The sequence below is a fragment of the Oncorhynchus gorbuscha genome, linkage group LG12 (genome assembly GCF_021184085.1).
Source record: "Oncorhynchus gorbuscha isolate QuinsamMale2020 ecotype Even-year linkage group LG12, OgorEven_v1.0, whole genome shotgun sequence".
NCBI classification, from domain to species: Eukaryota; Metazoa; Chordata; class Actinopteri; order Salmoniformes; family Salmonidae; genus Oncorhynchus; species Oncorhynchus gorbuscha.
The window spans coordinates 18,281,722-18,304,663 of NC_060184.1; the positions used below are offsets into that span (position 1 = coordinate 18,281,722).

Here is a 22,942-nt window from a genome sequence, read left to right on the forward strand (position 1 = left end):
TGGTTAGAGCATTGAACTAGTAACCGAAAGGTTGCAAGATCAAATCCCCGAGCTGACAAGGTAAAAGTCTGTCGTTCTGCCCCTGAACAAGGCAGTTAACCCACTGTTCCTAGGCCATCATTGAAAATAAGAATTTGTTCTTAACTGACTTGCCTAGTTAAATAAACGTAAAATAAATAAATTGTTTTAAGTCCTTGTTAAATCCCTACTACCAAATTGGATGGATCTTGAGCATTAAACACAGACACGAGCATATCGCTTGCCTTAGTTTTTTATAACATAGTGTTTTCTTCTGCATAAAACATTCTGAGTTGGGTGCACCTTTTCCCTAGTAAAATATTTGACAGTTACTGTTATAGAATACATGAGATGTCATCCCAGGTTCAATATCTCTTGTTATATTAGTGCATTATGCCTAGTTGCTTCATCTGGTCACCTGGTGTGGATGGGATGTAAAGTAGGTCCTCCAGAGTTTGAACAAATAACTGCTATTATGATCTATCATTATTTAGGGATGATTGGTTCTTGACATTTTATATATAGGGAATAGGGTGACATTTGGGACGCTAACCATGAGAATATCCTAGATGCCTTCACTGCGGTTATGGTCACGGACAATGTTGTGTAAATATTTTACAAGCTTAAGTTGGATCAATGCACCCTCACACTTGTCCTCTGTGATGTGACGGACAGTATCTATTGTCCCCTGAAATGTCAAGTGCATCCAAACCCATTCTGCCACACAACCAGTCATCATAGTTTCCATGGAGGATAGGCCTATGATGGTGTTTGCACAGCTAGCCTTGTTTTTCATGAGGGCTGGCCCAAGTTGGCTGGTGAATAGACAAACATTTCCTCCAACACAACCTGAAATTGCCTTTCATATGTACATGATGCAAGGTGGCCAATGCACTTGCCCACCTCACCAGGTGTGGAGTGTGATATATTTGTTCTTGGTCTTTCCTCCCAAAGTAAGCACTTGTCTTGTTCACTTCCCTTGTCCTTGAAATGAGTGGTATAAGAAACATGGTGGGGGCTCCCAATAGCCCATGCTTCTGCAATCCTATGGTTTTCATTTATGTGCACACTTCAGGAGAACGGATATATTATAGGGACTCACCAGTGAGGAGCCAACATGTTCTCAGGGCAGAATGCACACATTAGGAGGCACCATTGTCTGTGTACAGAAACATGAAGCAGATGTAGCTCTGGCCTCCTCTCAGGTGATTCTCTAATGTGATGCACTCACCGTGCAGCTATCAGCTTTCAATCTGGTATTGGGTGACTTCTTTAGGGGAGGGGACTTTAATGTTACTGGGTCACTCCAAAATGTATGATACCCAAGTTGTCTGGAAACTTGGTCTGCATTTTTTAGAACCCTGTAGTGGCATAATTGCTTAGAAATAAGTCTTGCTAAGTGGCTATTGAACCACATGGCTGCGTAGACAGTTTGAAAAGATAATTGGATACATATAATCTAAATGTGTACAACTGTCCTGTAGTGTCAAGTGACGTCATGGCCAATTCCTTGGACTTGTGAGCGAGTCGGAGGTTGGATCTACACCCAGCAGTCTATTGGGGAAACTTTCACTTTTATAAACAAGTGTCGGGCTGCACTGGTTGAAGAGGATACGAGGTAGGTAATGTCAGCTAGCATTTTCCCCCCTTACAAACTAAATTCAATGCAATTGTTGAAAGCTTTTTAAATAGTGGTAGCTAGTTGTACACGGGAGTTATCTTCGCTAGCTGGTTGGCTAACATTAGCAGGCTGCATTGATGCCAATGGAGGCTGTCAACGCAGGAGACGATTGCCATCACATGTATTCTTCCTTCGGGAAAACCGTAAACACAGCATCCTGGAATGTAGACTGTTCCGATTTTCGCTCAAAGAAATATTCCCTTTTAGAAAACGTTACCGGTTTCCAATGAGTTCAACATTTAGCTGGTGAATTCGATATTTGACACGCTCCGAGACAGAACAGTGTGCGGGTATCACTGAAGGTTCATTACACCGTTCTAGAGTTGTCATTTCCCAGGTGCAGAGCATGCACTGCTGCGTACATCAGATCAGATAATGCGATTCCAGTCGGTTGTTTTTATAACCGTTCCGACGAATGGTTCCATTACAATATAATTCTAACAATTATGCACCCTCAACGCAATTGCATGAGGATTGATGGAACCCTTGTGTCCTGACCGAAGTGTTCCGGTTTTGTAGCTCGTTCGTTTTCTTCTCACCCACACACATAGGCAGTACGTACCTGTTGTGTGTGGCAAGAGATTCAACTGAGCAACCAATTGAAGCATGGGCCTGCATCTAGCCTACATAATGCTTAAAAAGTAAACAGGAGTTTTCATATAGACACACAGGTACGTGTGCTCTCGTTATGGATTGCAATAACTCATGCCTGTGTTCTCAGATGAGTAATGTCCTAAATCAAAAATGTTACATGGTTACATGAGAATTCAGTGTGTACAATAGGCTATGCTGTTCTGTGTCTGACAGACCAGACAGACAATTGATGGACAGAACTAGAGGTGCCAAGTTCACTATTTTTCCATTGGTCCCACTGTCTGCAGACGTTGCCAACAGGAAATGATTTGTCTCAGTTTTTTGAGGGACTTTGATCTTTGGTCATTTCCATACCTGTTTTATTTTTATGAGAGTGTGAATTGCTATCAGTCACAGTGTTGCTGCTCTTTGTGACAGAGGCGTTGCACCTGTGTTGACATCCTGCTAGTAAAAGTTGAGGGCGTTCAAAGTCCTTTCAGGAAATATTCACTTTACTACCTGGCTCATGCACTGCCGGTTTCACCTTTCTTAAAAGACATTTGAAGACCACTGGAAAGGTCTACTTTTACCCAGTGTATAGCTATTGCTTGTAAGATACAGCAGGCTAAATATCCCCTTTTCTGTTATAACCACTGTGGGTCCAGCTTTAACAATGCAAATTCCTCCATATTATTGGACCATTATTGATGTGCAGCAGCAATACAATTATATAAAAGGCCGTTTTGATTTAATGACTCTGTACGTGCACTATAAAACACAAGGTTTTAAAGCTGTAAAGTGCAATCTCACTGGTTTCTTATTTGACTGCTGCCCTCAGTGTCTTGATGGTAAAACAACATCCCCCACACCATGGGACCAGGGTTATCGTAACCCTTTCATCAGACACTGGTTAACTCCCAAATGGCAGCCTATTTCCTAAATAGTACACTACTATTGACCAGGGGCCCTATGGGGAATGCACTAAATTGGGAATAGGTTGCCTAACCACCACAGTGTGTATGTGGGTGCCAGTGATGACGGAATGGGGACTGCAAAGATGTTTCTGAGGGGTATGATACTCTATGGTGGATTCCATCCAGACCTCATTGGCTCACCCGTGTGCCTTTTGTAATTAGTGGAATGTGATCTGATTTAGTCATGCCCCAGTGAGAAGACTAAAGTCTCTGTTCAGTGTGATGAGGACTGAGGAGTGTCACCTTATACTGTATGTGGTGTGTAGGCTACCCAGACTCTGCTCCCCCAGGTGCTGCATCTGACACCTCTGACTCTTGTTGTATATTCACACACATTCAAAACTAGAGGTTGAACGATTATGATTTTTCAGCGACGATATAGATTATTGGATAACCAAAAAAAGCTGATGCCTATTTTTATTTTGTATATATATATATATATATATATTTGTAATAATGCCAATTACAACAACACTAAATGATCAATTAACACTTATTTTAACTTAATATAATACATCAATTAAATCAATTTAATCTCAAATGAATAATGAAACGTGTTCAATTTGGTTTAAATAATGCAAAAACACAGTGTTGGAGAAGAAAGTAAAAGTGCAATATGTTTTATTTTTATATATTTTTTATTTATTTCACCTTTATTTAACCAGGTAGGCCTGTTGAGAACAAGTGTTAATTTACAACTACGACCTGGTCAAGATAAAGCAAAGCAGTTCGACAAAAACAACAACACAGAGTTACACATAAACAAACGTACAGTCAATAACACAAAAGAAAAGAAAAACAAATCTACGTACAGTTTGTGCAAAAGTAGAAGAGTTGGGAGGTACTAAAGCAATAAATAGGCCCTAGAGGTGAAATCATTACAATTTAGCATTAATACTGGAGTGATAGATGTGCAGTTGATGATGTGCAAGTAGAGATACCGGGGTGCAAGAGGGTAAGTAATAATATGGGGATGAGGTAGTCGGGTGTGCTATTTACAGATTGGCTGTGTACAGGTACAGTGATCGGTAAGCTGCTCAGACAGCTGATGCTTAACTAGAGGGAGATATGTCTCCAGCTTCAGTGATTTTTGCAATTCGTTCCAGTCATTGGCAGCAGAGAACTGGAAGGAAAGGCGGCCAAAGAAAGTGTTGGCTGTGGGGATGACCAGTGCAATATACCTGCTGGATCGCGTGCTATGGGGGGGTGTTGCTATGGTGACCAGTGAGCTGAGATAAGGCAGGGCTTTACCTAGCAAAGACTTATAGATGACCTGGAGCCAGTGGGTTTGGCGATGGATATGTAGTGAGGGCCAGCCATCGAAAGTATACAGGTCGCAGTGGTGGGTAGTATATGGGGTTTTGGTGATAAAACAGATGGCGCTGTGATAGACTGCATCCAGTTTGCCGAGTAGAATGTTGGGGGCTACTTTGTAAATGACATCGCCGAAGTCAAGGATCGGTAGGATAGTCAGTTTTACAAGGGTATGTTTGGCGGCATGAGTGAAGGAGGCTTTGTTGTGAAATAGGAAGCCGATTCTAGATTTAATTTTGGATTGGAGATGCTTAATGTGAGTCTGGAAGGAGAGTTTACAGTCTAATCAGACACCTAGGTATTTGTAGTTGTCCATATATTCTAAGTCAGATCCGTCCAGAGTAGTGATGCTAGTCGGGTGGGAGGGTGCAGACAGCAATCAGTTGAAGAGCACGCACTTAGTTTTACTAGCATTTAAAAGCAGTTGGAGGCCACGGAAGGAGTGTTGTATTGCATTGAAGCTCGTTTGGAGGTTTGTTAGCACAGTGTCCAAAGAAGGGTCAGATGTATACAGAATGGGGTCGTCTGCGTAGAGATGGATCCGAGAATCACCAGCAGCAATAGCGACATTTACATTTACATTTAAGTCATTTAGCAGACGCTCTTATCCAGAGCGACTTACAAATTGGTGCATTCACCTTATGTTCACACAAATGCCATGAAACATGTGACATTACACCTCATGGAAGTCTAGTACAGGCAGTCAATACAGGAGATGACATAGGGTAACATTATTTACAGAAACAGGAAGTGAGACGGGCTCATGGTAGTGTTATTGAGTCATGCGAACAACAGTCACATGTCAGAGATAAAGTTCATGCGCACGTTTGTTTGGTCCATTTCCCTTTGGTGTTCGTGTGCGTAAACCACCTGTTTTCCACGACTGACTGACTGCCAGTTACGGCTTTTATGCAACAGATAATTCAGTTCTACCACATCATGCTCTTGTGTGTTATTCAAATTAGGTCAAAATTTGTTCATATTTATCCAGAGCATTTTTCTTAGATGAAAAAGAATACACATGGTTGCAGGATAGTCTGTATGTGTTCTCGATGATTCCCTCGTCGCTGACATCAACCAGTATGGGCTGGCCACACACACAGAGAAAAGAGTTGGCCCGAGGAATTGAACCCTGTGGCACTCCCATAGAGGCTGCCAGAGGTCCGGACAACAGGCCCTCCGATTTGACACACTGAACTCTGTTAAGTAGTTGGTGAACCAGGCGAGGCAGTCATTTGAGAAGCAAAGGCTATTGAGTCTGCCGATAAGAATGCGGTGATCGACTGAGTCAAAAGCCTTTGCCAGGTCAATGAAGACTGCTGCACAGTACTGTCTTTTATCGATGGCGGTTATGATGCCGTTTAGGACCTTGAGCGTGGCTGAGGTGCACCCATGACCAGCTCGGAAACCAGATTGCATAGTGCAGAAGGTACGGTGGGATTCGAAATGGTCGGTGAACTTGGCTTTCGAAGATTTTAGAAAGGTAGGGCAGGATGGATATATGTCTATAATAGTTTGGGTCTAGAGTGTCACCCCCTTTGAAGAGGGGGTTGACCGCGGCAGCTTTCCAGTGTTTGGGGATCTCAGACGATACGAAAGAGAGGTTGAATAGGCTAGTAATAGGGGTTGCAACAATTTTGGCAGATCATTTTTAGAAAGAGAGGGATCCAGATTTTGCAGTTCTTTCAGAACATCAGCTGTCTGTATTTGTGTCATGTAAAAAAGCTAACGTTTACGTTCCTTGCTCAGAACATGAGAACATATGAAAGCTGGTGGTTCCTTTTAACATGAGTCTTCAATATTCCCAGTTAAGTTTTTAGGTTGTAGTTATTGTAGGAATTGACGCGTCAACTATTTAATTTATCATCGAATCACCAGCTTTCATATGTTTGAACCATTGATTTTAAATCGAATCATTGATTTTAAGGAAAGCGTTGATGTTTATGGTTAGGTACATTTGTGCAACGATTGTGCTTTTTTTCCCGCGATTGTGCTTTAGTTAAATCATCACCCGTTTGGCAAAGGTGAAATAGGCTGTGATTCGATGATAAATGAACAGGCACCACTTTGATTATATGCAACACAGGACAAGCTAGTTAACCTAGTAATATCATCAACCATGTGTAGTTAACTAGTGATTAATTATGTGAAGATTGTTTTTTATAAGATAAGTTTAATGCTAGCAAGCAACTTACCTTGGCTCCTTGCAGACACGAGGTCCTTTTGATACTGCACTCACTTAACAGGTGGTCGGCCTGCCGTAACAGGTGGTCGGCCTGCCGTAACAGGTGGTCGGCCTGCCGTAACAGGTGGTCGGCCTGCCGTAACAGGTGGTCGGCCTGCCGTAACAGGTGGTCGGCCTGCCGTAACAGGTGGTCGGCCTGCCGTAACAGGTGGTCGGCCTGCCACACAGTCTCCTTGTGGATTGCAATGTAATCGGCCTTAATCTGCATCCAAAAAGGCTGATTACCAATTGTTATGAAAACTTGAAATCGTCCCTAATTAATCGGTCGACCTCTATTCAAAACCCCCCCAAACCAGCTTTGTTGTGTAGGATCAGGGTTGCAAATGGGAGAGCAATGGAGGTGTGAGCTTTGGCTGTAAAAGGCTAGTAGTTTTATATTTATCTCTCAACAAACCAGGTTCTATAGTAGGTAGGCTATGTAGTGGAAATGATGTGCCGTGAGCTGTTTCTATTGATCTGATATGAAGAATGACACCGTCATGGAAGGTTTTATTTCTTCCCTTTTCAGACCAAATGGCTGAGGTGAGCCTCTGTACTGACTGAGCCTCTACTGTCTATGACAGACCTACTTGGCATGGGTCTTTTATCACATCACACTGCTGAGTTTTGCGAGTGGGCTCGAATCTTCAATTTATTCATACCTTTTTCTCCCTCCATGTCTCACCCTGTTCACGCTGTGAACTTGGCCTGATTCCATAACTTCATGCCTTAAGTGATTTAGCCGGCGACATAGATGCAAATGAACCCAGCCCATCTTTAAGGCAGGTAGTCAGTGTATCCATAGTAACATATGTCGTCCCTGGTGCCAGAACTATAGATCAGGTGTTCCTGACCTTTGGAAACTCAACCCAAGGCCTCCTTAAGGAATGGAGTTATGCTCTCTCACTCCGTAATAGATATCACATTTATTTATAAAGCCCTTTTTACATCCGTTTATGTCACAAAGTGCTATACAGAAACCCAGCCTAAAAGCCCAATCAGCAAGCAATGCAGATGTAGAAGCACGGTGGCTAGGAAAAACTCCCTAGAAAGTCAGGAACCTAGGAGGAAACAGAGAGGACAGGCTCTGAGGTGTGGCCTCTTCTGGCTGTGCTGGGTGGAGATTATAACAGTACATGGCCAAAATGTTCAAACGTTCAAAGATGACCAGCAGGGTCAAATAATAATCACAGTGGTTGTAGAGGGTGCAACAGGTCTGCACCTCAGGAGTACATGTCAGTTGGCTTGTCATAGCTGAGCATTCAGAGTTCGAGACAGCAGGTGCGGTAGAGAGAGAGAGCGAGAGAGTTGAAAACAGCAGGTTCAGGACAAAGTAGCACGTCCGGTGAACAGGTTATATAAAAGGGTTCTATAAAATCTGTACTATTGCTCTAAGTACATTTAGCTTACATGGTTTAGTCTACACTGCACACGCTACAGTTACAGTACCAGTATGTGATTTGTTATTACTGATAGGGTTAGATAATATTTGGGGAGTTGGCTTGATTCAGTATCAGTTTGATAGTTGTTTCCACAACAATGAATATTTTTATACCAGTGCCGAAGTCTGAATAGGCCTTCATCCAGATGACACACAGGCTAGACCGAGGCCTATTCAATCAATATCAGTTTTTCGCTTCTCTGTATTGGAGTAGAAATATTGACGTTATTTTCACTCTGTCTGCAGTCATCTAGTGCTCTAAGCTATGAGTCCAGATAAAGGATTTGCTGTTGACTGAAGCATGAGGAGGTTCCATTTGTAATATATGCAATTATTTATTCTCTATTATTGCCTTGGCCAAGCCCATCCCTGGTTGCTCATTAGGTAGCTTTATTAAGGGAAACTTTGACCCATATTAAACCAGCACTCTCCCTAGTCCCAACCCCATGACATAAAAGGAAATATTATAGACTACAGTCTGTTTCTTTAGTTTTCTGTTGACAATTTTTATACACAGAAACATTATGGTTCTCTGTTCTATAGATGGAATAGTGGGACATTTTGCCTCACCCATGGGATGAGCATTCAGCATTCACTGTTTTTTTTTTAATCAGAATTTAACTGCAGCATCAATAATTCACTGTCTCTATGTGGTAACTTTAATGGGTTACAGAGTTAATGTTTAAGTTAATTCATTGAGCTGTATCTAAATATATTTTCTTGAGTTGTTTACATATGTAATTGTATTAGAATGTGTGTGCTGGAGATTGGGAGAACTACATATATTTTTTGTTGTATTGTTCGTATTGGATTACGCGTTTGACTGCAAGTTCCAGAATGCCTTGCGACAGGAAATAGAGAAAGAACGCGCCAGTTATGTACAAGTGATAAGTGATTATCCTGACTTTCGCAAGCAACTTTCTTTTATAGTTTTGTAGAATATAAAGTTGTTAAATGTAACATGAACAAGTAGTTTTACTAAAAGAAGCTTTCATTTCAAACCCGACTTCCCAAGGCATTACTTTGAAGATAGTTATTCTATATTTTGGTGCCGAAACCTGGGAAAAGTTTGAGGTGCGACGAAGATTGTAGGGATAAAGCCGCTGAATTGGCTGAGGAGGAACGTCGTCATGAAGCAAAAAGAATGAGACGAAAGCGGGGAAAATAATATTTTGAGATGACTGTGTTTTCTATTGTTTTTCTATGGGGAACTAGATTTGAGGCACCTGTTTGCAGTTCCTATGGCTTCCACTAGATGTCAACAGTCTTTAGAAATTGGTTGATGTTTTTCCTTTGAGAAATGAAGAAGTACGGCTGTTCAGAATGAGTGTCAAGCCAAGTGTACTCTTTTGTTTGGTCCGCTCTCCAGGTCATGCGCTCCACGTTGATTTTATCCACTATTGAACCCAGTATATTCCGTCTTAAATTTGATTGATTATTTACGTTTTAGGATACCTAAAGTTGGATAAGGAAAGTTGTTTGAAATGTTTGGACCAAGTTTACAGGTAACTTATTAGATAATTTGTAGTCATGTTGGGCCGAGTTGGAACCGGTGTTTTTCTGAATCAAACATGCCAAATAAATGGACATTTTGGGGATATAAAAAGGAGTTTATCGAATAAAAGGACCATTTGTGATTGTTTCTGGGACATATTGGAGTGCCAACAGAAGAAGATCTTCTAAGGTAAGGCATGAATTATATCATTATTTCTGACTTTCGTGTCGCACCTGCTTGGTTGAAATATGATTTTCATGTGTTTGTACGGTGAGGTGCTGTCCTCAGATAATCACATGGTTTGCTTTCACCGTAAAGCCTTTTTAAATCTGACAGGGTGGCTGGATTAAGAAGAAGTTTCATTTTATTTTGGTGTATTGCACTTGTAATTTTATGAAAGTTAAATATTTATAATAATTTTATTAGAATTTCGCGCTCTGCAATTTCACCGGATGCTAGCGGAACGTCTAGCTGTAACAGGGTTTAACAGACAGTAACTATGATGATGCAATCACTCTGCTCAAGAGCAGATTTGGAAGGAAAGATCTTGTGATTAGTGCTCACATGTCAAAGCTGCTGAATATCACTCCTGTGAAGAAATCCTCTGACCTAAATGCATTGAGGCAGCTATGTGTTGAATGTGAAATTCAGATTAGGTGCTTGGAATCACTGGGTGTAGTGTCAGAAACCTATTAAAGCGTCTTATGCCCACTGCAGATGATTCCAGAGGACATAGCTCTTGACTATAGTCGTCAGAGGGGAGTAGATGATGAATGGAAAGTGGCTGAGATCGTCAGTTTCCTACAGAAGGAGGTTCAGTGCAGGGAGAGCACTACAAATGACAAGATCATGCAACCAACAGAAAGAGAGCAAACCATGGAACAAGTCATGCTCCTCCAATGAAATGAAAACAAAAAGACCCAACATGCCATCTGCTCTGGCACTGCACACAGCCAGCCAGAAGGAACAAAACGGTCTATTCTGTGACAGTGCAGACCACACGCAAAGAGAAACTAAAGAAAATGGGAAGATGCTTTATATGTTTAGGACAGAAACGCATAGCAAAACTCAAAGTCAAATATGTGTCATGTGGAAGCAGACATCACATTGCTGTGTGTACCGAAAAGAGGAATGAGGTGCATCCCCCTACTGTTTCTGCAGATGCTGCTGTTTCCTCAGCTATTCCCCATTCAGTGAAGATTAAACCAGATGGACAGAACACTGTGTTGCTACAAACGGCAAAGTCATGGGTATAAGGCCCATCCGGCAGGAAGATAGCTCGTTGCTTACTAGATGGAGGCAGTCAAGAGAAACTTCATACATGACAACCTTGTGAAGGGCTTGAAGCTACCAGTAATCAGACAAGAGGCACTCACTCTTCACACGTTTGGCTCCTCTGCTCCAGCAATGTCCCAACGCAACACAGTGGAAGTTGTCTTGGAGAAAACAGCAGAGAATGGGCATAGAGGCAATTGAAACCCCACAAGGGTGCACAGCTGTGATGAAGGTTTCTGGTGAACAGATTGAACATGAGCTCAATGGAAGGGGACTTTGCAGACTTTCCAGGAGATGACACTGATCCTGAACTCTCTGTCCTGATAGGAGCAGACTACTACTGGCAGATAGTATCAGGCAGAGTGGAGCGACTGACGGATACGCTGGTTGCTTTAGAGAGCACCGTTGGATGGTCGGTGCAGGGACCAGTGTCCATGTCAAGTGTCGCCGAGGCAACATGCATGTTCATCCCACTTGATGAAGACACACTAGTCTCCAAACAACTGCATGCATTCTGGGAGCTTGAGCCTCTGGGTTTTCTAAGCGAGAACACAGAAACCAGAGGAAAACAAGGCTCTACAGAGGTTCGAGAAAACAACCACCTTCAATGATGGACGATACCACGTGGAGTTGCCATGGAAACGAGAAATGCCAGAACTACAAGACAACTATAGAATCGTCAAGAAACGGTTTGAAGGTCTGAAGAAAAGACTGAAGAAGGATGTGACGTTGTACAGCAGATACAATGAAGTAGTAGAAGACTACTTACAACAGGATATGGAAGAGGACGTGCCCAAGGACAACGCAACAAGCGCAGACAACGTAAATTACTACTAACCTCTGCATGCAGTACTCTGAGGAGATAAGGTGACGACAAAACTAAGAGTGGTGTTTGATGCCTCATCCCCATGAAGATGTCTGTCCATCCCTCAATGACTGTCTACTCACAGGACCGAACCTGAATCCGGATCTGCTCAGCGTTCTGATAAAGTTCAGACTACATGAGATCGCATTCATGGCAGACATCAAGAAGTTTTTCCTGCAGATATCTCTAGCAGAGAGAGACCGTGACGACGTGAGATTCCTGTGGCTCACAGGCCCATCAAGGGGAGAAATTGAAGAGCTACGTGTGCTGAGGATGAAAAGAGTGGTATTTGGAGCTTCCCCAAGTCCATTCTTGCTGGCAGCTACAATCAGGAAGCACCTGAAACAATATAAAACATAACAACCAGAAGTTGTAGATGACTTCATTGCAAGTTCACGCAATGTTGAAGAGGCTTACCTTGTGACAACAACTGCAACGTGAATGCTGTCGATTGCAGGTATGGACCTCTGCAAGTGGATGACCAACTCTCCTGAACTGAAAACAAAATGGGAGGAGAGTACGACAACTGACCATGCTAGAAACACAAGTAGTGCTGTAGGTTTTCACCATCAGGATCAAGTGCATGTTCCAGGAAATGTGGGAGAGGAGACTCAGCTGGGAAAAATAATTACCACATGATCTGAGATGACAATGGCAACAGTGGTGTTCAGAACTACCCTAGTTACACCAGCTCGCCATACCAAGGTGGTACAGAACAGACATAAGGCCACGGAACAGCCACACCCTGAAATTACACGTGTTCTGTGATGCAAGTGAAAGGGCTTACAGTGCAGTAGCTTACTTGCAAGGTGAATCACAATCCAGGGAAACAACAAGTCTAGTCGCATCCAAGTCCAGGGTAGCCCCACTTAAGAAAATGTCTCTGCCACGCCTGGAGCTCATGGGAGCTGTGATTGGAGCAAGACTAGCAACAACCTGATGACCACACTAAAAATGGAAGAAAAACAGATCAAAATGTGGACAGACTTGATGATCATGCTGCATTGGATTTGCAGCTCAGTTAAGAAATTCAGAGTCATGGTCACATATTGAAGGGAAAACTAATCCAGCCGGCATCCCTACAAGAGGACAAACTGTTAGAAAACGTGACACAGAGCCAGCTATGGTGGAATGGACCCAGAATTCTGACATCACCCAATCAGTCCGAGGAGACTGATGATAACAAGGTTCTAGAAGAGGTAAATATAGAACTCAAGTCCAGTCGCCAGGTTACTGTACAACTCGCAGCAAACAGCACAGACATCACTGAACCTGTGTTGGAGCTTGAAAGGCACAGCAAACTGAAAAGAGTGTTCAGAGTCACCGCCTGGATAAAGAGATTAATAGCCAATGCTCGTACAAACAAAGATGCAAGGTGAACTGACTGCTGATGAACTGTTCGATGCAGAAAAGTACTGGATCAAGGTAACACAACAACAGAGTTTCGGACAGGAGATCAAACTACTGAAGGCAGGAAAAAGCCTAAACAATGACTGTAAAATCAGAGAACTGAAACCGTTCTTGGATGAATACAAACTACTCGGTGTAGGAGGAAGACTGCAACAGTCCAACTTCACATTCAGAGAGCAGCACCCATGATTTCTGGCCAACAAGTACAGATACTCAGAAATGCTGATAGAGTACCACCATGAGAAGGTCATGCATTCTGGAGCAAGAAACACTCTAGTACAAATCAGAGAGCAATACTGGATTTTGCGTGCTAGGAAGCTAGTCAAGAGCACAGTGGCAAGATGTATAGTGTGCAAGAGATTCAAGGCAAGGGCCGGACCAGCAGGTCACTGCGCCTTTACCAAAAGACAGAATAACTGAATCCCCACCATTCAAAGTCACAGATGTGGATTTTGCAGGACCCCTCTATGTGAAAGAAAATGGTTTTGTAAAGAAGTCATACATTGCACTGTTCACTTGTGCTGTAACCAGAGCAGTGCATTTGGAACTGGTCTCAGATCAGTCAACAGAGACATTCATGTTAGCTCTAAAGATTCATCTCAAGGAGAGGATTATGCAAGATAATACACCCAGACAAACCTGGAAACTAGGAAAGATTGAGGAACTGTTTCCAGGCCGAGATGGCCTAGTTAGGTCATGTTCAGTTCGTACTGCTTCGGGGACTTTGTTGAGGAGACCTATTCAGTTGATATACTAGAGATTTGGATGAACACAGTTGTTCATCGGGGGGAGGATGTTGTAACTTTAATGGGTTACAAAGTTAATGTTTAAGTTGATTCATTGAGCTAGATCTAAAGATATTTTCTTTAGAGTTGTTTACATATGTAATTGTATTAGAATTTGTGTGTTGGAGATTTAGAGAACTACATATATTTTTGTTGTATTGGTTCGTATTGGATTATGCTTTTGACTGCAAGTTCCAGAATGCCTTGCGACAGGAAGTAGAGAACACGCCTGTTATGTACAAGTGATTATCCTGACTTTCGCTAGCAACTTTCTTTTATTGTTTTGTAGAATCTGAAGTTGTTAAATGTTAATGTGAACAAGTAGTATTACTGAAAGAAGCTTTCATTTCAAACCCGACATCCCGAGTCATTACTTTGAAAACAGTTATTCTATACTCTATGGCCATGGATCATGTATAGCTTTTATTAATCTTGCGTCTCCCCTGTGTTGCTATTCCTCCTGTACCGATGTTGAAACTAGTGCTTTTAAGAGACACAGTGGGATAAGCAGCTTGGGGCCTCCAGACTCTGGCTGGATCCCAAATGGCACCCTATTCACTACATACTGTAGTGCACTACTTTTGACCAGGGCCCACAGTTTTGTACACTATATAGGGAATAGGGTGCCATTTGGGACTCTGAGTGTGTGTGTGTGTCTCTGCTTGGGCCTAATGTTGTGGCTCAAGCTAGCTGTGTGAGAGAGGCCACCACTGTTTTCCTGCCAGTTCCATTTGGCTCCAGTCATTGTCTCAAAGTGTTTCCCATGTTCTCGTTGGCTAGATAAGATGGATGGGCTCTTGGGAAATGGGAACTCCTGGTTTTCAGTGTCTCTGACTTGCTATCTGAGTGTCTTCAGACCGTGACACCACCGAGGCTTCCTCTCTATTCATTGTCTGGTAGCTGTGGAGTGTCTCTCTTGAGTCCCAAATGGTACCCTATTCCCTAATATAGTGCGCTACCCTATGGGCCCTGGTCAAAAGTATTGCACTACAAATGGAATAGGTTGCCATTTGTGTGGTATGTGCGCATTGAATAATCAGTGGTGTATCTGTATAGGGATGACATCACACAGCAGAGAGATTACTGTACGCCTGAAAAGAGAAGATTGTGGGAGCGAGATTTCGGCTGTCTGTGTAGCACTCGAGGGACTGGCCGTAGGGGGATGTTGTCTTAGGGTTTAGTTGACAAAGGACAGACTGGGTCCTAGTAAAGGTTCCTTTTCAGTTTGTGGAATCCTTAGTTGAGATCCATGCGATTTGCTCAAACTTTTGAGTAGGCCTAAATGGTGGAAATGTCAATGGAAGATAGGCTACGATTTATGCCAATGTGATGATGATAGCTCATAGTGATGGGGGGGATTGATACAGTTACATATCATAATATTATTTTAGACAATATTATACCTTTGACTAAAAGTATAGATTTGTTAAAATATGATTTATTTTTCATTATTATTGTTATTATTATTAGGTATTAACTCATATTGTTCATCCTATAGCTTCTTCTCCATCTTCTTTTTTAAATAGTGAGCCAACAGCAGATATACAGCAGATATATATATATATATATATATATATATATATATATATATATATATATATATATATATATATATATATATAGTGAGCAATATGTTACATTGAATTGTATTACACCCTCTAAACTCATTCCATGTATCCCTTGGCCAAAATGTGTAAAATCTTTGTTGTTGGTAATACGTGTGTGTGTGTGTGTGTGTGTGTGTGTGTGTGTGTGTGTGTGTGTGTGTGTGTGTGTGTGTGTGTGTGTGTGTGTGTGTGTGTGTGTGTGTGTGTGTGTGTGTGTGTGTGTGTGTGTATGTATGTATATATATATAAAACATGATAAAAAATAAATAAAATAATTATATATATACACACACACACACAGTACCAGTTAACAGTTTGGACACACCTTCTCATTCAAGGGTTTTTCATTATTTTTACAATTTTCTACATTGTGGAATAATATTGAAGACAACTATGGAACAACTATGGAATCATGTAGTAACCAAAAAAAGTATTTAACAAATCAAAATATATTTACATTTGAGATTCTTCAAAGAAGCCACCCTTTGCCTTGATGACAGCTTTACACACTCTTTGCATTCTCTCAACCACCTTCATATGATAGAAACCTGGAATGCATTTCAATTCACAGGTGTGCCTTGTTAAAAGGGAATTTGTGGAATTTCTTTCCTTAATGCGTTTGAGCCAATCAGTTGTGTTGTGACAAGGTAGGGTGGTATACAGAAGATAGCCCTATTTGGTAAAAGACCAAGTCCATATTATGGCAATAATTGCTCAAATAAGCTAAGAGAGACATCAGTCCATCATTACTTTAAGACATGAAGGTCAGTCAATCCGGAACATTTCAAGAACTTTGAAAGTATCTTCAGTTGCAGTTGCAAAAACCATCAAGCTCTATGATGAAACTGGCTCTCATGAGGACCGCCACAGGAAAGGAAGACCCGGAGTTACCTCTGCTGCAGAGGATAAGTTCATTAGAGTTACCAGCCTCAGATTGCAGCCCAAATAAATTCTTCACAGAATTCAAGTAACAGACACATCTCAACATAAACTGTTCAGAGGTCAGCACGTATCTACAGCGCCTGAGGAATTGGGTTCTACGTCTGAGAAGTGCTGGACCGTTCACTCATGAGAATTTCTTCCTTTGTGTTCCGTTCCTGTCCTGTCCGGTTCCTTGTCTACCGTCTGTGTTTGTGTATCGCACTGCCTTCCCGAGGCAACCTGCTGTTCACCTTGTTTGTCTCCAGTTTGTCCTCGTCATTTCGATTTTTTTTGTTTTGTATTTACTACTGTGTGAATCAGGCCTTCATGGTTGAACTGCTGCAAAGAAACCACTACTAAAGGACACCAATAAGAAGAAAATACTTGCTTGGGCCAAGCAACACGAGCAATGGACATTAGAGTGGTGGTACTCTGTCCTTTGGTCTGATGAGTCCAAATTTTAGATTTTTGGTTCCAACCACTGTATCTTTGTGAGACTCAGAGTAGGGGAACATATTATCTCTGCATGTGTGGTGTGATGGTGTGGGGGTGCTTTGCTGTTGCTTTTTTCAGAATTCAAGGCAAACTTAACTGGCATGGCTACAACCTCATTCTGCAGCGACACGCCATCCCATCTGGTTTGCGCTTCGTGGGACTATCATTTGTTTTGCAACAGCACAATGACCCAACACACCTTCAGGCTGTGTAATGGCTATTTGACCAAGTAGGAGAGTGATGGAGTGCTGCATCAGATGACCTGTCCTCCACAATCACCCGACCTCAACCCAGTTTGGGATGAGTTGGACCGCAGAGTGAAGGAAAAGCAGCCACCACTGCTCAGCGTATGTGGGAACTCCTTCAAGACTGTTGGAAAATAATTCCAGGTGAAGCTGGTTGAGAGAATGCCAAGAGTGTGCAAAGCTGTCATAAAGACAAAGGTTGGCTACTTTGAATAATCTAAAATATATAACATATTTTGACTTGTTTAACACTTGTTTTTTTTGCTACATGATTTCATAGGTGTTATTCCATAGTTTTGATGTCTTCACTATTATTCTGCAATGTAGAAAATAATTTTAAAATATATATACAGATAAACCCTTGAGTGTGTGTGTGTGTGTGTGTGTGTGTGTGTGTGTGTGTGTGTGTGTGTGTGTGTGTGTGTGTGTGTGTGTGTGTGTGTGTGTGTGTGTGTGTGCACGTGAGATCGGACCATCTGCAGTACCTCCACGGATCGTAGTTTGAGAACATGTGACCTTCTCTATGCTTAGCCTGAAATGGTGCTCAATTCATTAGGGGCTACAATTTTTTGTGGTTTAAAGATAAATTAAATCAGGATGATAATCAATGTTGCGAATGCACTGCACTTACAGTTGAAATCGGAAGTTTACATACTACACCTTAGCCAAATACATTTAAACTCAGTTTTTCACAATTCCTGATATTTAATCCTAGTAGGATCAGTTAGGATCACCACTTTATTTTAAAAATGTGAAATGTCAGAATAATAGTAGAGAGTGATTTATTTAATCTTTTAATTCTTTCATCACATTCCCACTGGGTCAGAAGTTTACATACATTCAATTAGTATTTGGTAGCATTGCCTTTAAATTGTTTAACTTGGGTCAAACGTTTCGGGTAGCCTTCCACAAGCTTCCCACATTCCTCCTGACAGAGCTGGTGTAACTGATTCAGGTTTGTAGGCCTTGTAGCTCGCACATGCCTTTTCAGTTCTGCCCTCATATTTTCTATCCTTGCTCCCAAGGATGAACCAAACTTGTGGAGGTCTACAATTATTTTTCTGAGGGCTTGGCTGATTTCTTTTTATTTTCCCATGATGTCAAGCAAAGAGGTACTGAGTTTGAAGGTAGGCCTTGAAATACATCCACAGGTACACCTCCAATTGACTCAAATGATGTCAATTAGCCTATCAGAAGCTTCTAAAGCCATTACATTTTCTGGAATTTTCTAGGCTGTTTAAAGGCACAGTCAACTTAGTGTATGTAAACTTCTGACCCACTGGAATTGTGATACAGTGCAATAATCTGTCTGTAAACAATCGTTGGAAAAATTACTTGTCATGCACAAAGTAGATGTCCTAACCGACTTGCCAAAACTATAGTTTGTTAACAAGAAATTTGTGAAGTAGTTGAAAAACAAGTTTTAATGATTCAAACCTAAGTGTATGTAAACTTCCGACTTCAACTGTATAAACAACTGTATGAAATAGGAATAAGGCCTATAGGAAGGAATCTATGTGATACATATGCCTAGTTTGCCACAGGACCTGAGGAATTTGTCCTATGTTTATCTTAAGTGGCAGAGTCCCTCTGAAAACAGTTTATTGGCATTCGACTTCGACTTGAAGAAGAGGATTCTTGTCAATCTTTAAGCTGTCTAACAGGGTTGTAGGTTGAAGTTATACTTTGGATTCACCGCGTCTGCCGACCTCATCAAAACCAAGTTCACTGAACTGGGAGGGAGTTTACACAATGGAGTCTCTAGGAACATAAGGGAAGGGATTCCTGTCCACTTCAATAGCAACAAGCTGGTAATCTGCTGATCCTTTTACTCCTAGTTTGGGCAAGACTTGGCTGCAGGAGAGTGATGCCTCAGCTTTTGTATAGTCACATACTGGATCACATTCACCCACCTGGCACACAAACTGGAGAAATGTTGTTGAATGGAAAACATGAGCAGTCATACAGGCCATGTTCAGGTGCTGTTGTTGGCTACCTCCTGTCTTTTAAACCGTTTACTCACGTCTGGTGGCCACTGCTCACTAACACAACCCTAGTAGGCTTTACCTTCCTAGACCAGACTGGCTGGCACCAGGATCAGGAACCTACTCCTGCTGAGCCTCTGTAAGCTCCAGTTAACAGGGCATGGATGAAGGACCTATTTCTGACCTGTAGTCAGGAACCCCCTCTGTGGCAGAAACCATCACAGAGTCACCATCACAGAACCCTAGAGTTAGAATGAGTTTACCAGTCAACTTGTGATGTCACAGGTTCCAATCCCATTCTACTCATTCTATTTCTATGAATGCAACCCTGACTGAGGAGAAAAATGAACATCTGTTGTGTGAGTACGACAGTGAAAATTGAATGGCAATACATATTTATAACGTGTCCGTAAGGTGTTAACTTAACTTAAATCAATAAGCTTGTAGTAGGACAATCAACCCTCACTCGCAAAACTGACAGTTACAATTGTGGTGTACAGACCATATCCTAGGCCTAACTGACACACCCTTCAGGGCAGGGAAGCCTAATCTTATAGTCAGTCTCCCTCTGGGACACAAGTCATGTCTCGACAAACTAACTCCAACTGATTCTGACTCCATGATGCAAGTACTACTTACTTAGCATGATATATGGCATTAAAGTACACTACAGTACTAGTCTGTGGAGTAGGCCCCTCCCACTTTAAGCTCACTCATTACATTTTGCAGGCTGTAGTTATTACTTATAAGATGTTCTATAAATAGCCACCATCCAAAGTCATACCGTATAAAATCACAACAGCTATGAAATAAAACAGGACGCTTCGGTACAATTTTATGAATGCCAACAGGGAATTTGTTCGTTTGACATGGTGGAATCATTTTGTGTCAAAAATGAATTATGCGAGAGATGGTGGTGGAAATGCCTTTATGTGTAAATATTGATATAATAACCATCATATCGAAGTAATCTTGAAAAAATGCTTGACTGCCATTTGACAAATATAAATATTTTTGCTGTTATCCATAATAATCTCATGTAAACTAGCCTACCCTCACAGCCTATCTGTGCTGTATCTGCCAGCTGTTGGTTAGAGTGCAGGTGCCAAGACCAGACTAGGCACATTTGTTATTTAACACAACAGTTTTTGTGACAAAACTATCGATTTAGAGTTGAAAATATGATGGAATCACATTGAATTTTGTATTTTTATTTGGTACATAAAAAAGTGTGTTTTGTATGGGCTAGGTCATCACGTACTGATTTGTTGTGAATTTTTGGGGGGATGAAAAACAATGTACATATTTTCTTCATGCAGATTTTTGAATATTTGCATGATAATCTGTCATGATGAGGGACAGGAAATGCTAGTTAATTCTGTTAATATGCTATATTTATAGAACTAAGCATAACCTAAAAATGCTGACTGTCATAGCACTTGAAAGGGACTGAAGCAGATTGAAAAGGCTTTGAAGGCTCAGCTCTATGGAGTTTAGTTCTTCTTCAGTGCTGCCTCTGGGCCCATTGTTTCTAAACATATCACAAGGTTTTGTTTCACTCTTCACCACAAGACTTTCCTTTACTATGACAGTGAGCTGTCAGTGTGTGGCAGTCCCGAACACCGCTATTACAATCCACTGTTTGTTCCAGCCGTGGCAGAGCGAGGAGGGGGACCAACATGCATAACTCACAACCCATTTAAACGCTGCCTCTCAACTATTTTGATTTGACATCCTCTGCTGGGGAAGCAGTGGCTTTCATTAGAATAGATAGGATACAGTCTGCCTTTCTCTCCTATTCCTCTTCAGAAACATCCAATACACTTAAACCAGCAGCTGCTATTGGTCTGAAAATCCATATTAATACCATTTGGTTTACTGTCTTCGCTGAAATATCCTGACCCTCCCAGCCACCACACATAGACACTCCCACCCCTTGGCCTTCGTGTCGCCCTCCCTAAACTGTTCTCTTCCCATATTTCCCTTCAGCAGTTTGTCAGATTGTGGAGTGAGAGAGAAAAAATACCTTTAGAAACAGACTCACTGGCACCATGATCCCCAATCACACTATGTTCCATTAAACAAACCACAAATCAACCCTTCCCAGGTCCCACAATGTTCCATTAAACAAACCACAAATCAACCCTTCCCAGGTCCCACTATGTTCCATTAAACAAACAACAAATCAACCCTTTCCAGGTCCCACAATGTTCCATTAAACAAACAACAAATCAACCCTTTCCAGGTCCCACTATGTTCCATGTTTTCTATGTTGTATTCATGGAGTACCCATATGTTATTTACTTTTGCACCCCAGTATCTCTTACTTGCCTATCATCATCATCTGCACATCTATCACTCCAGCGTTAATGCTAAATTGTAATTATTTATTGCCTTACCTCCCTAATTCTGCTACATTTGCACACACTACATCATAGATTGACTGTACGTTTGTTTATCCCATGCGTAACTCTGTGTTGTTGATTTTGTCGCACTGCTTTGCTTTATCTTGGCCAGGTCGCAATTGTAAATGAGAACTTGTTCTCAACTGGCCTACCTGGTTAAATAAAGGTGAAATAAAAAACTACAAAAATGGTAACAAGCAAAACATTGTGCATTGCTCAAGTTCTGCTGCATGTCAGAACAAACGATGAGCCTTGATGTCTTCATAGTCAAATTTCTTTGCATGTGTAAATTGCAAAAGATGTGGTACGTGAGCTATTAAGCAAATACCTCCTTGTTACGTAGCGTTGTAAAGGCCAGGTGTGCTCAGCCAGCACGTCACGCAAAAGAAATCCCTTTCCGGTGAAAATCGCTTCTATGTTTCCCAGGCATTTGGCTGGGCACTGAGCTGGAGTTACCATGTACAGTAGCAATACATCACAGCAGGACCTTGACTGAGTCCTAAATGGTATCCTATTCCCTATACAGTACACTACATAGAGAATAGGGTGCCATTTGGGATTATGTCCCTTGTCACAAGGCCAATCAAACAAATGTGTGTGCCCTTTCCTCTGCCCAGTGATTGGAAACACATTTCCTTCAAATGCACATTGCTGAAACTATATCAGATGTGCCATAGTGCCTACATTAGTTATTGAGCAATAGTGTGAGTTGTGAAGATTGACTGGCACACCTAAAGTGCCTCAAAAGTGGCAATCTTTGAGTTGATTGCCTGGATCAAGAGAAGTAGCAACTCCTAGCCTACTCTCTCCAGAATGGCATGTGGTAATCGCATGATCAGACGTGATTCTGTATTACTGTATTACCATCATATAAACCACCATATATTTTCTGTATAGGGCTATTGGGCTCTGGACAAAATATTATGCGCTATATAGGGAATAGGGTTCCATTTGGGACGCAAAGAGTCAGATGGCTTCTATCACTGTGCTTACTTTCCCCTCCCTGAGTTATCAGGAGGAAGGAACGGTAGGCAAGCCATATGTGAAATCTGCTCAATTAGCATCTCTGTCTTTAGTTTTACACACTAATGGATATTTGATATGATAATCAGCATGCATTCTGTATGCCAGGTAGCCCTGTATAAGGACTCTCTGACAAATACAGATCTTTGCTATTGTGACTTAGGCTACTAGCTAGAATGTGGCAGCAATTCCGTTTGTGAACACTT

General features: G+C 41.6%; 1 protein-coding gene across 3 annotated transcripts in view; it reads left to right on the forward strand.

Annotated features, from left to right (window-relative positions):
• The first annotated feature begins 1,514 nt into the window (after positions 1-1,514).
• Positions 1,515-22,942, forward strand: part of LOC123990637 (unconventional myosin-VI-like) — a 116,139-nt gene continuing 94,711 nt past the window's right edge. For 2 of the 3 annotated variants that reach the window (XM_046291293.1, XM_046291296.1), the window contains exon 1: positions 1,515-1,636. The gene's annotated coding sequence lies outside the window, so the exon portion shown is untranslated. Of the gene's footprint in view, positions 1,641-22,942 lie in introns of all 3 variants that reach the window. The other variant, XM_046291295.1, reaches the window with a different exon arrangement.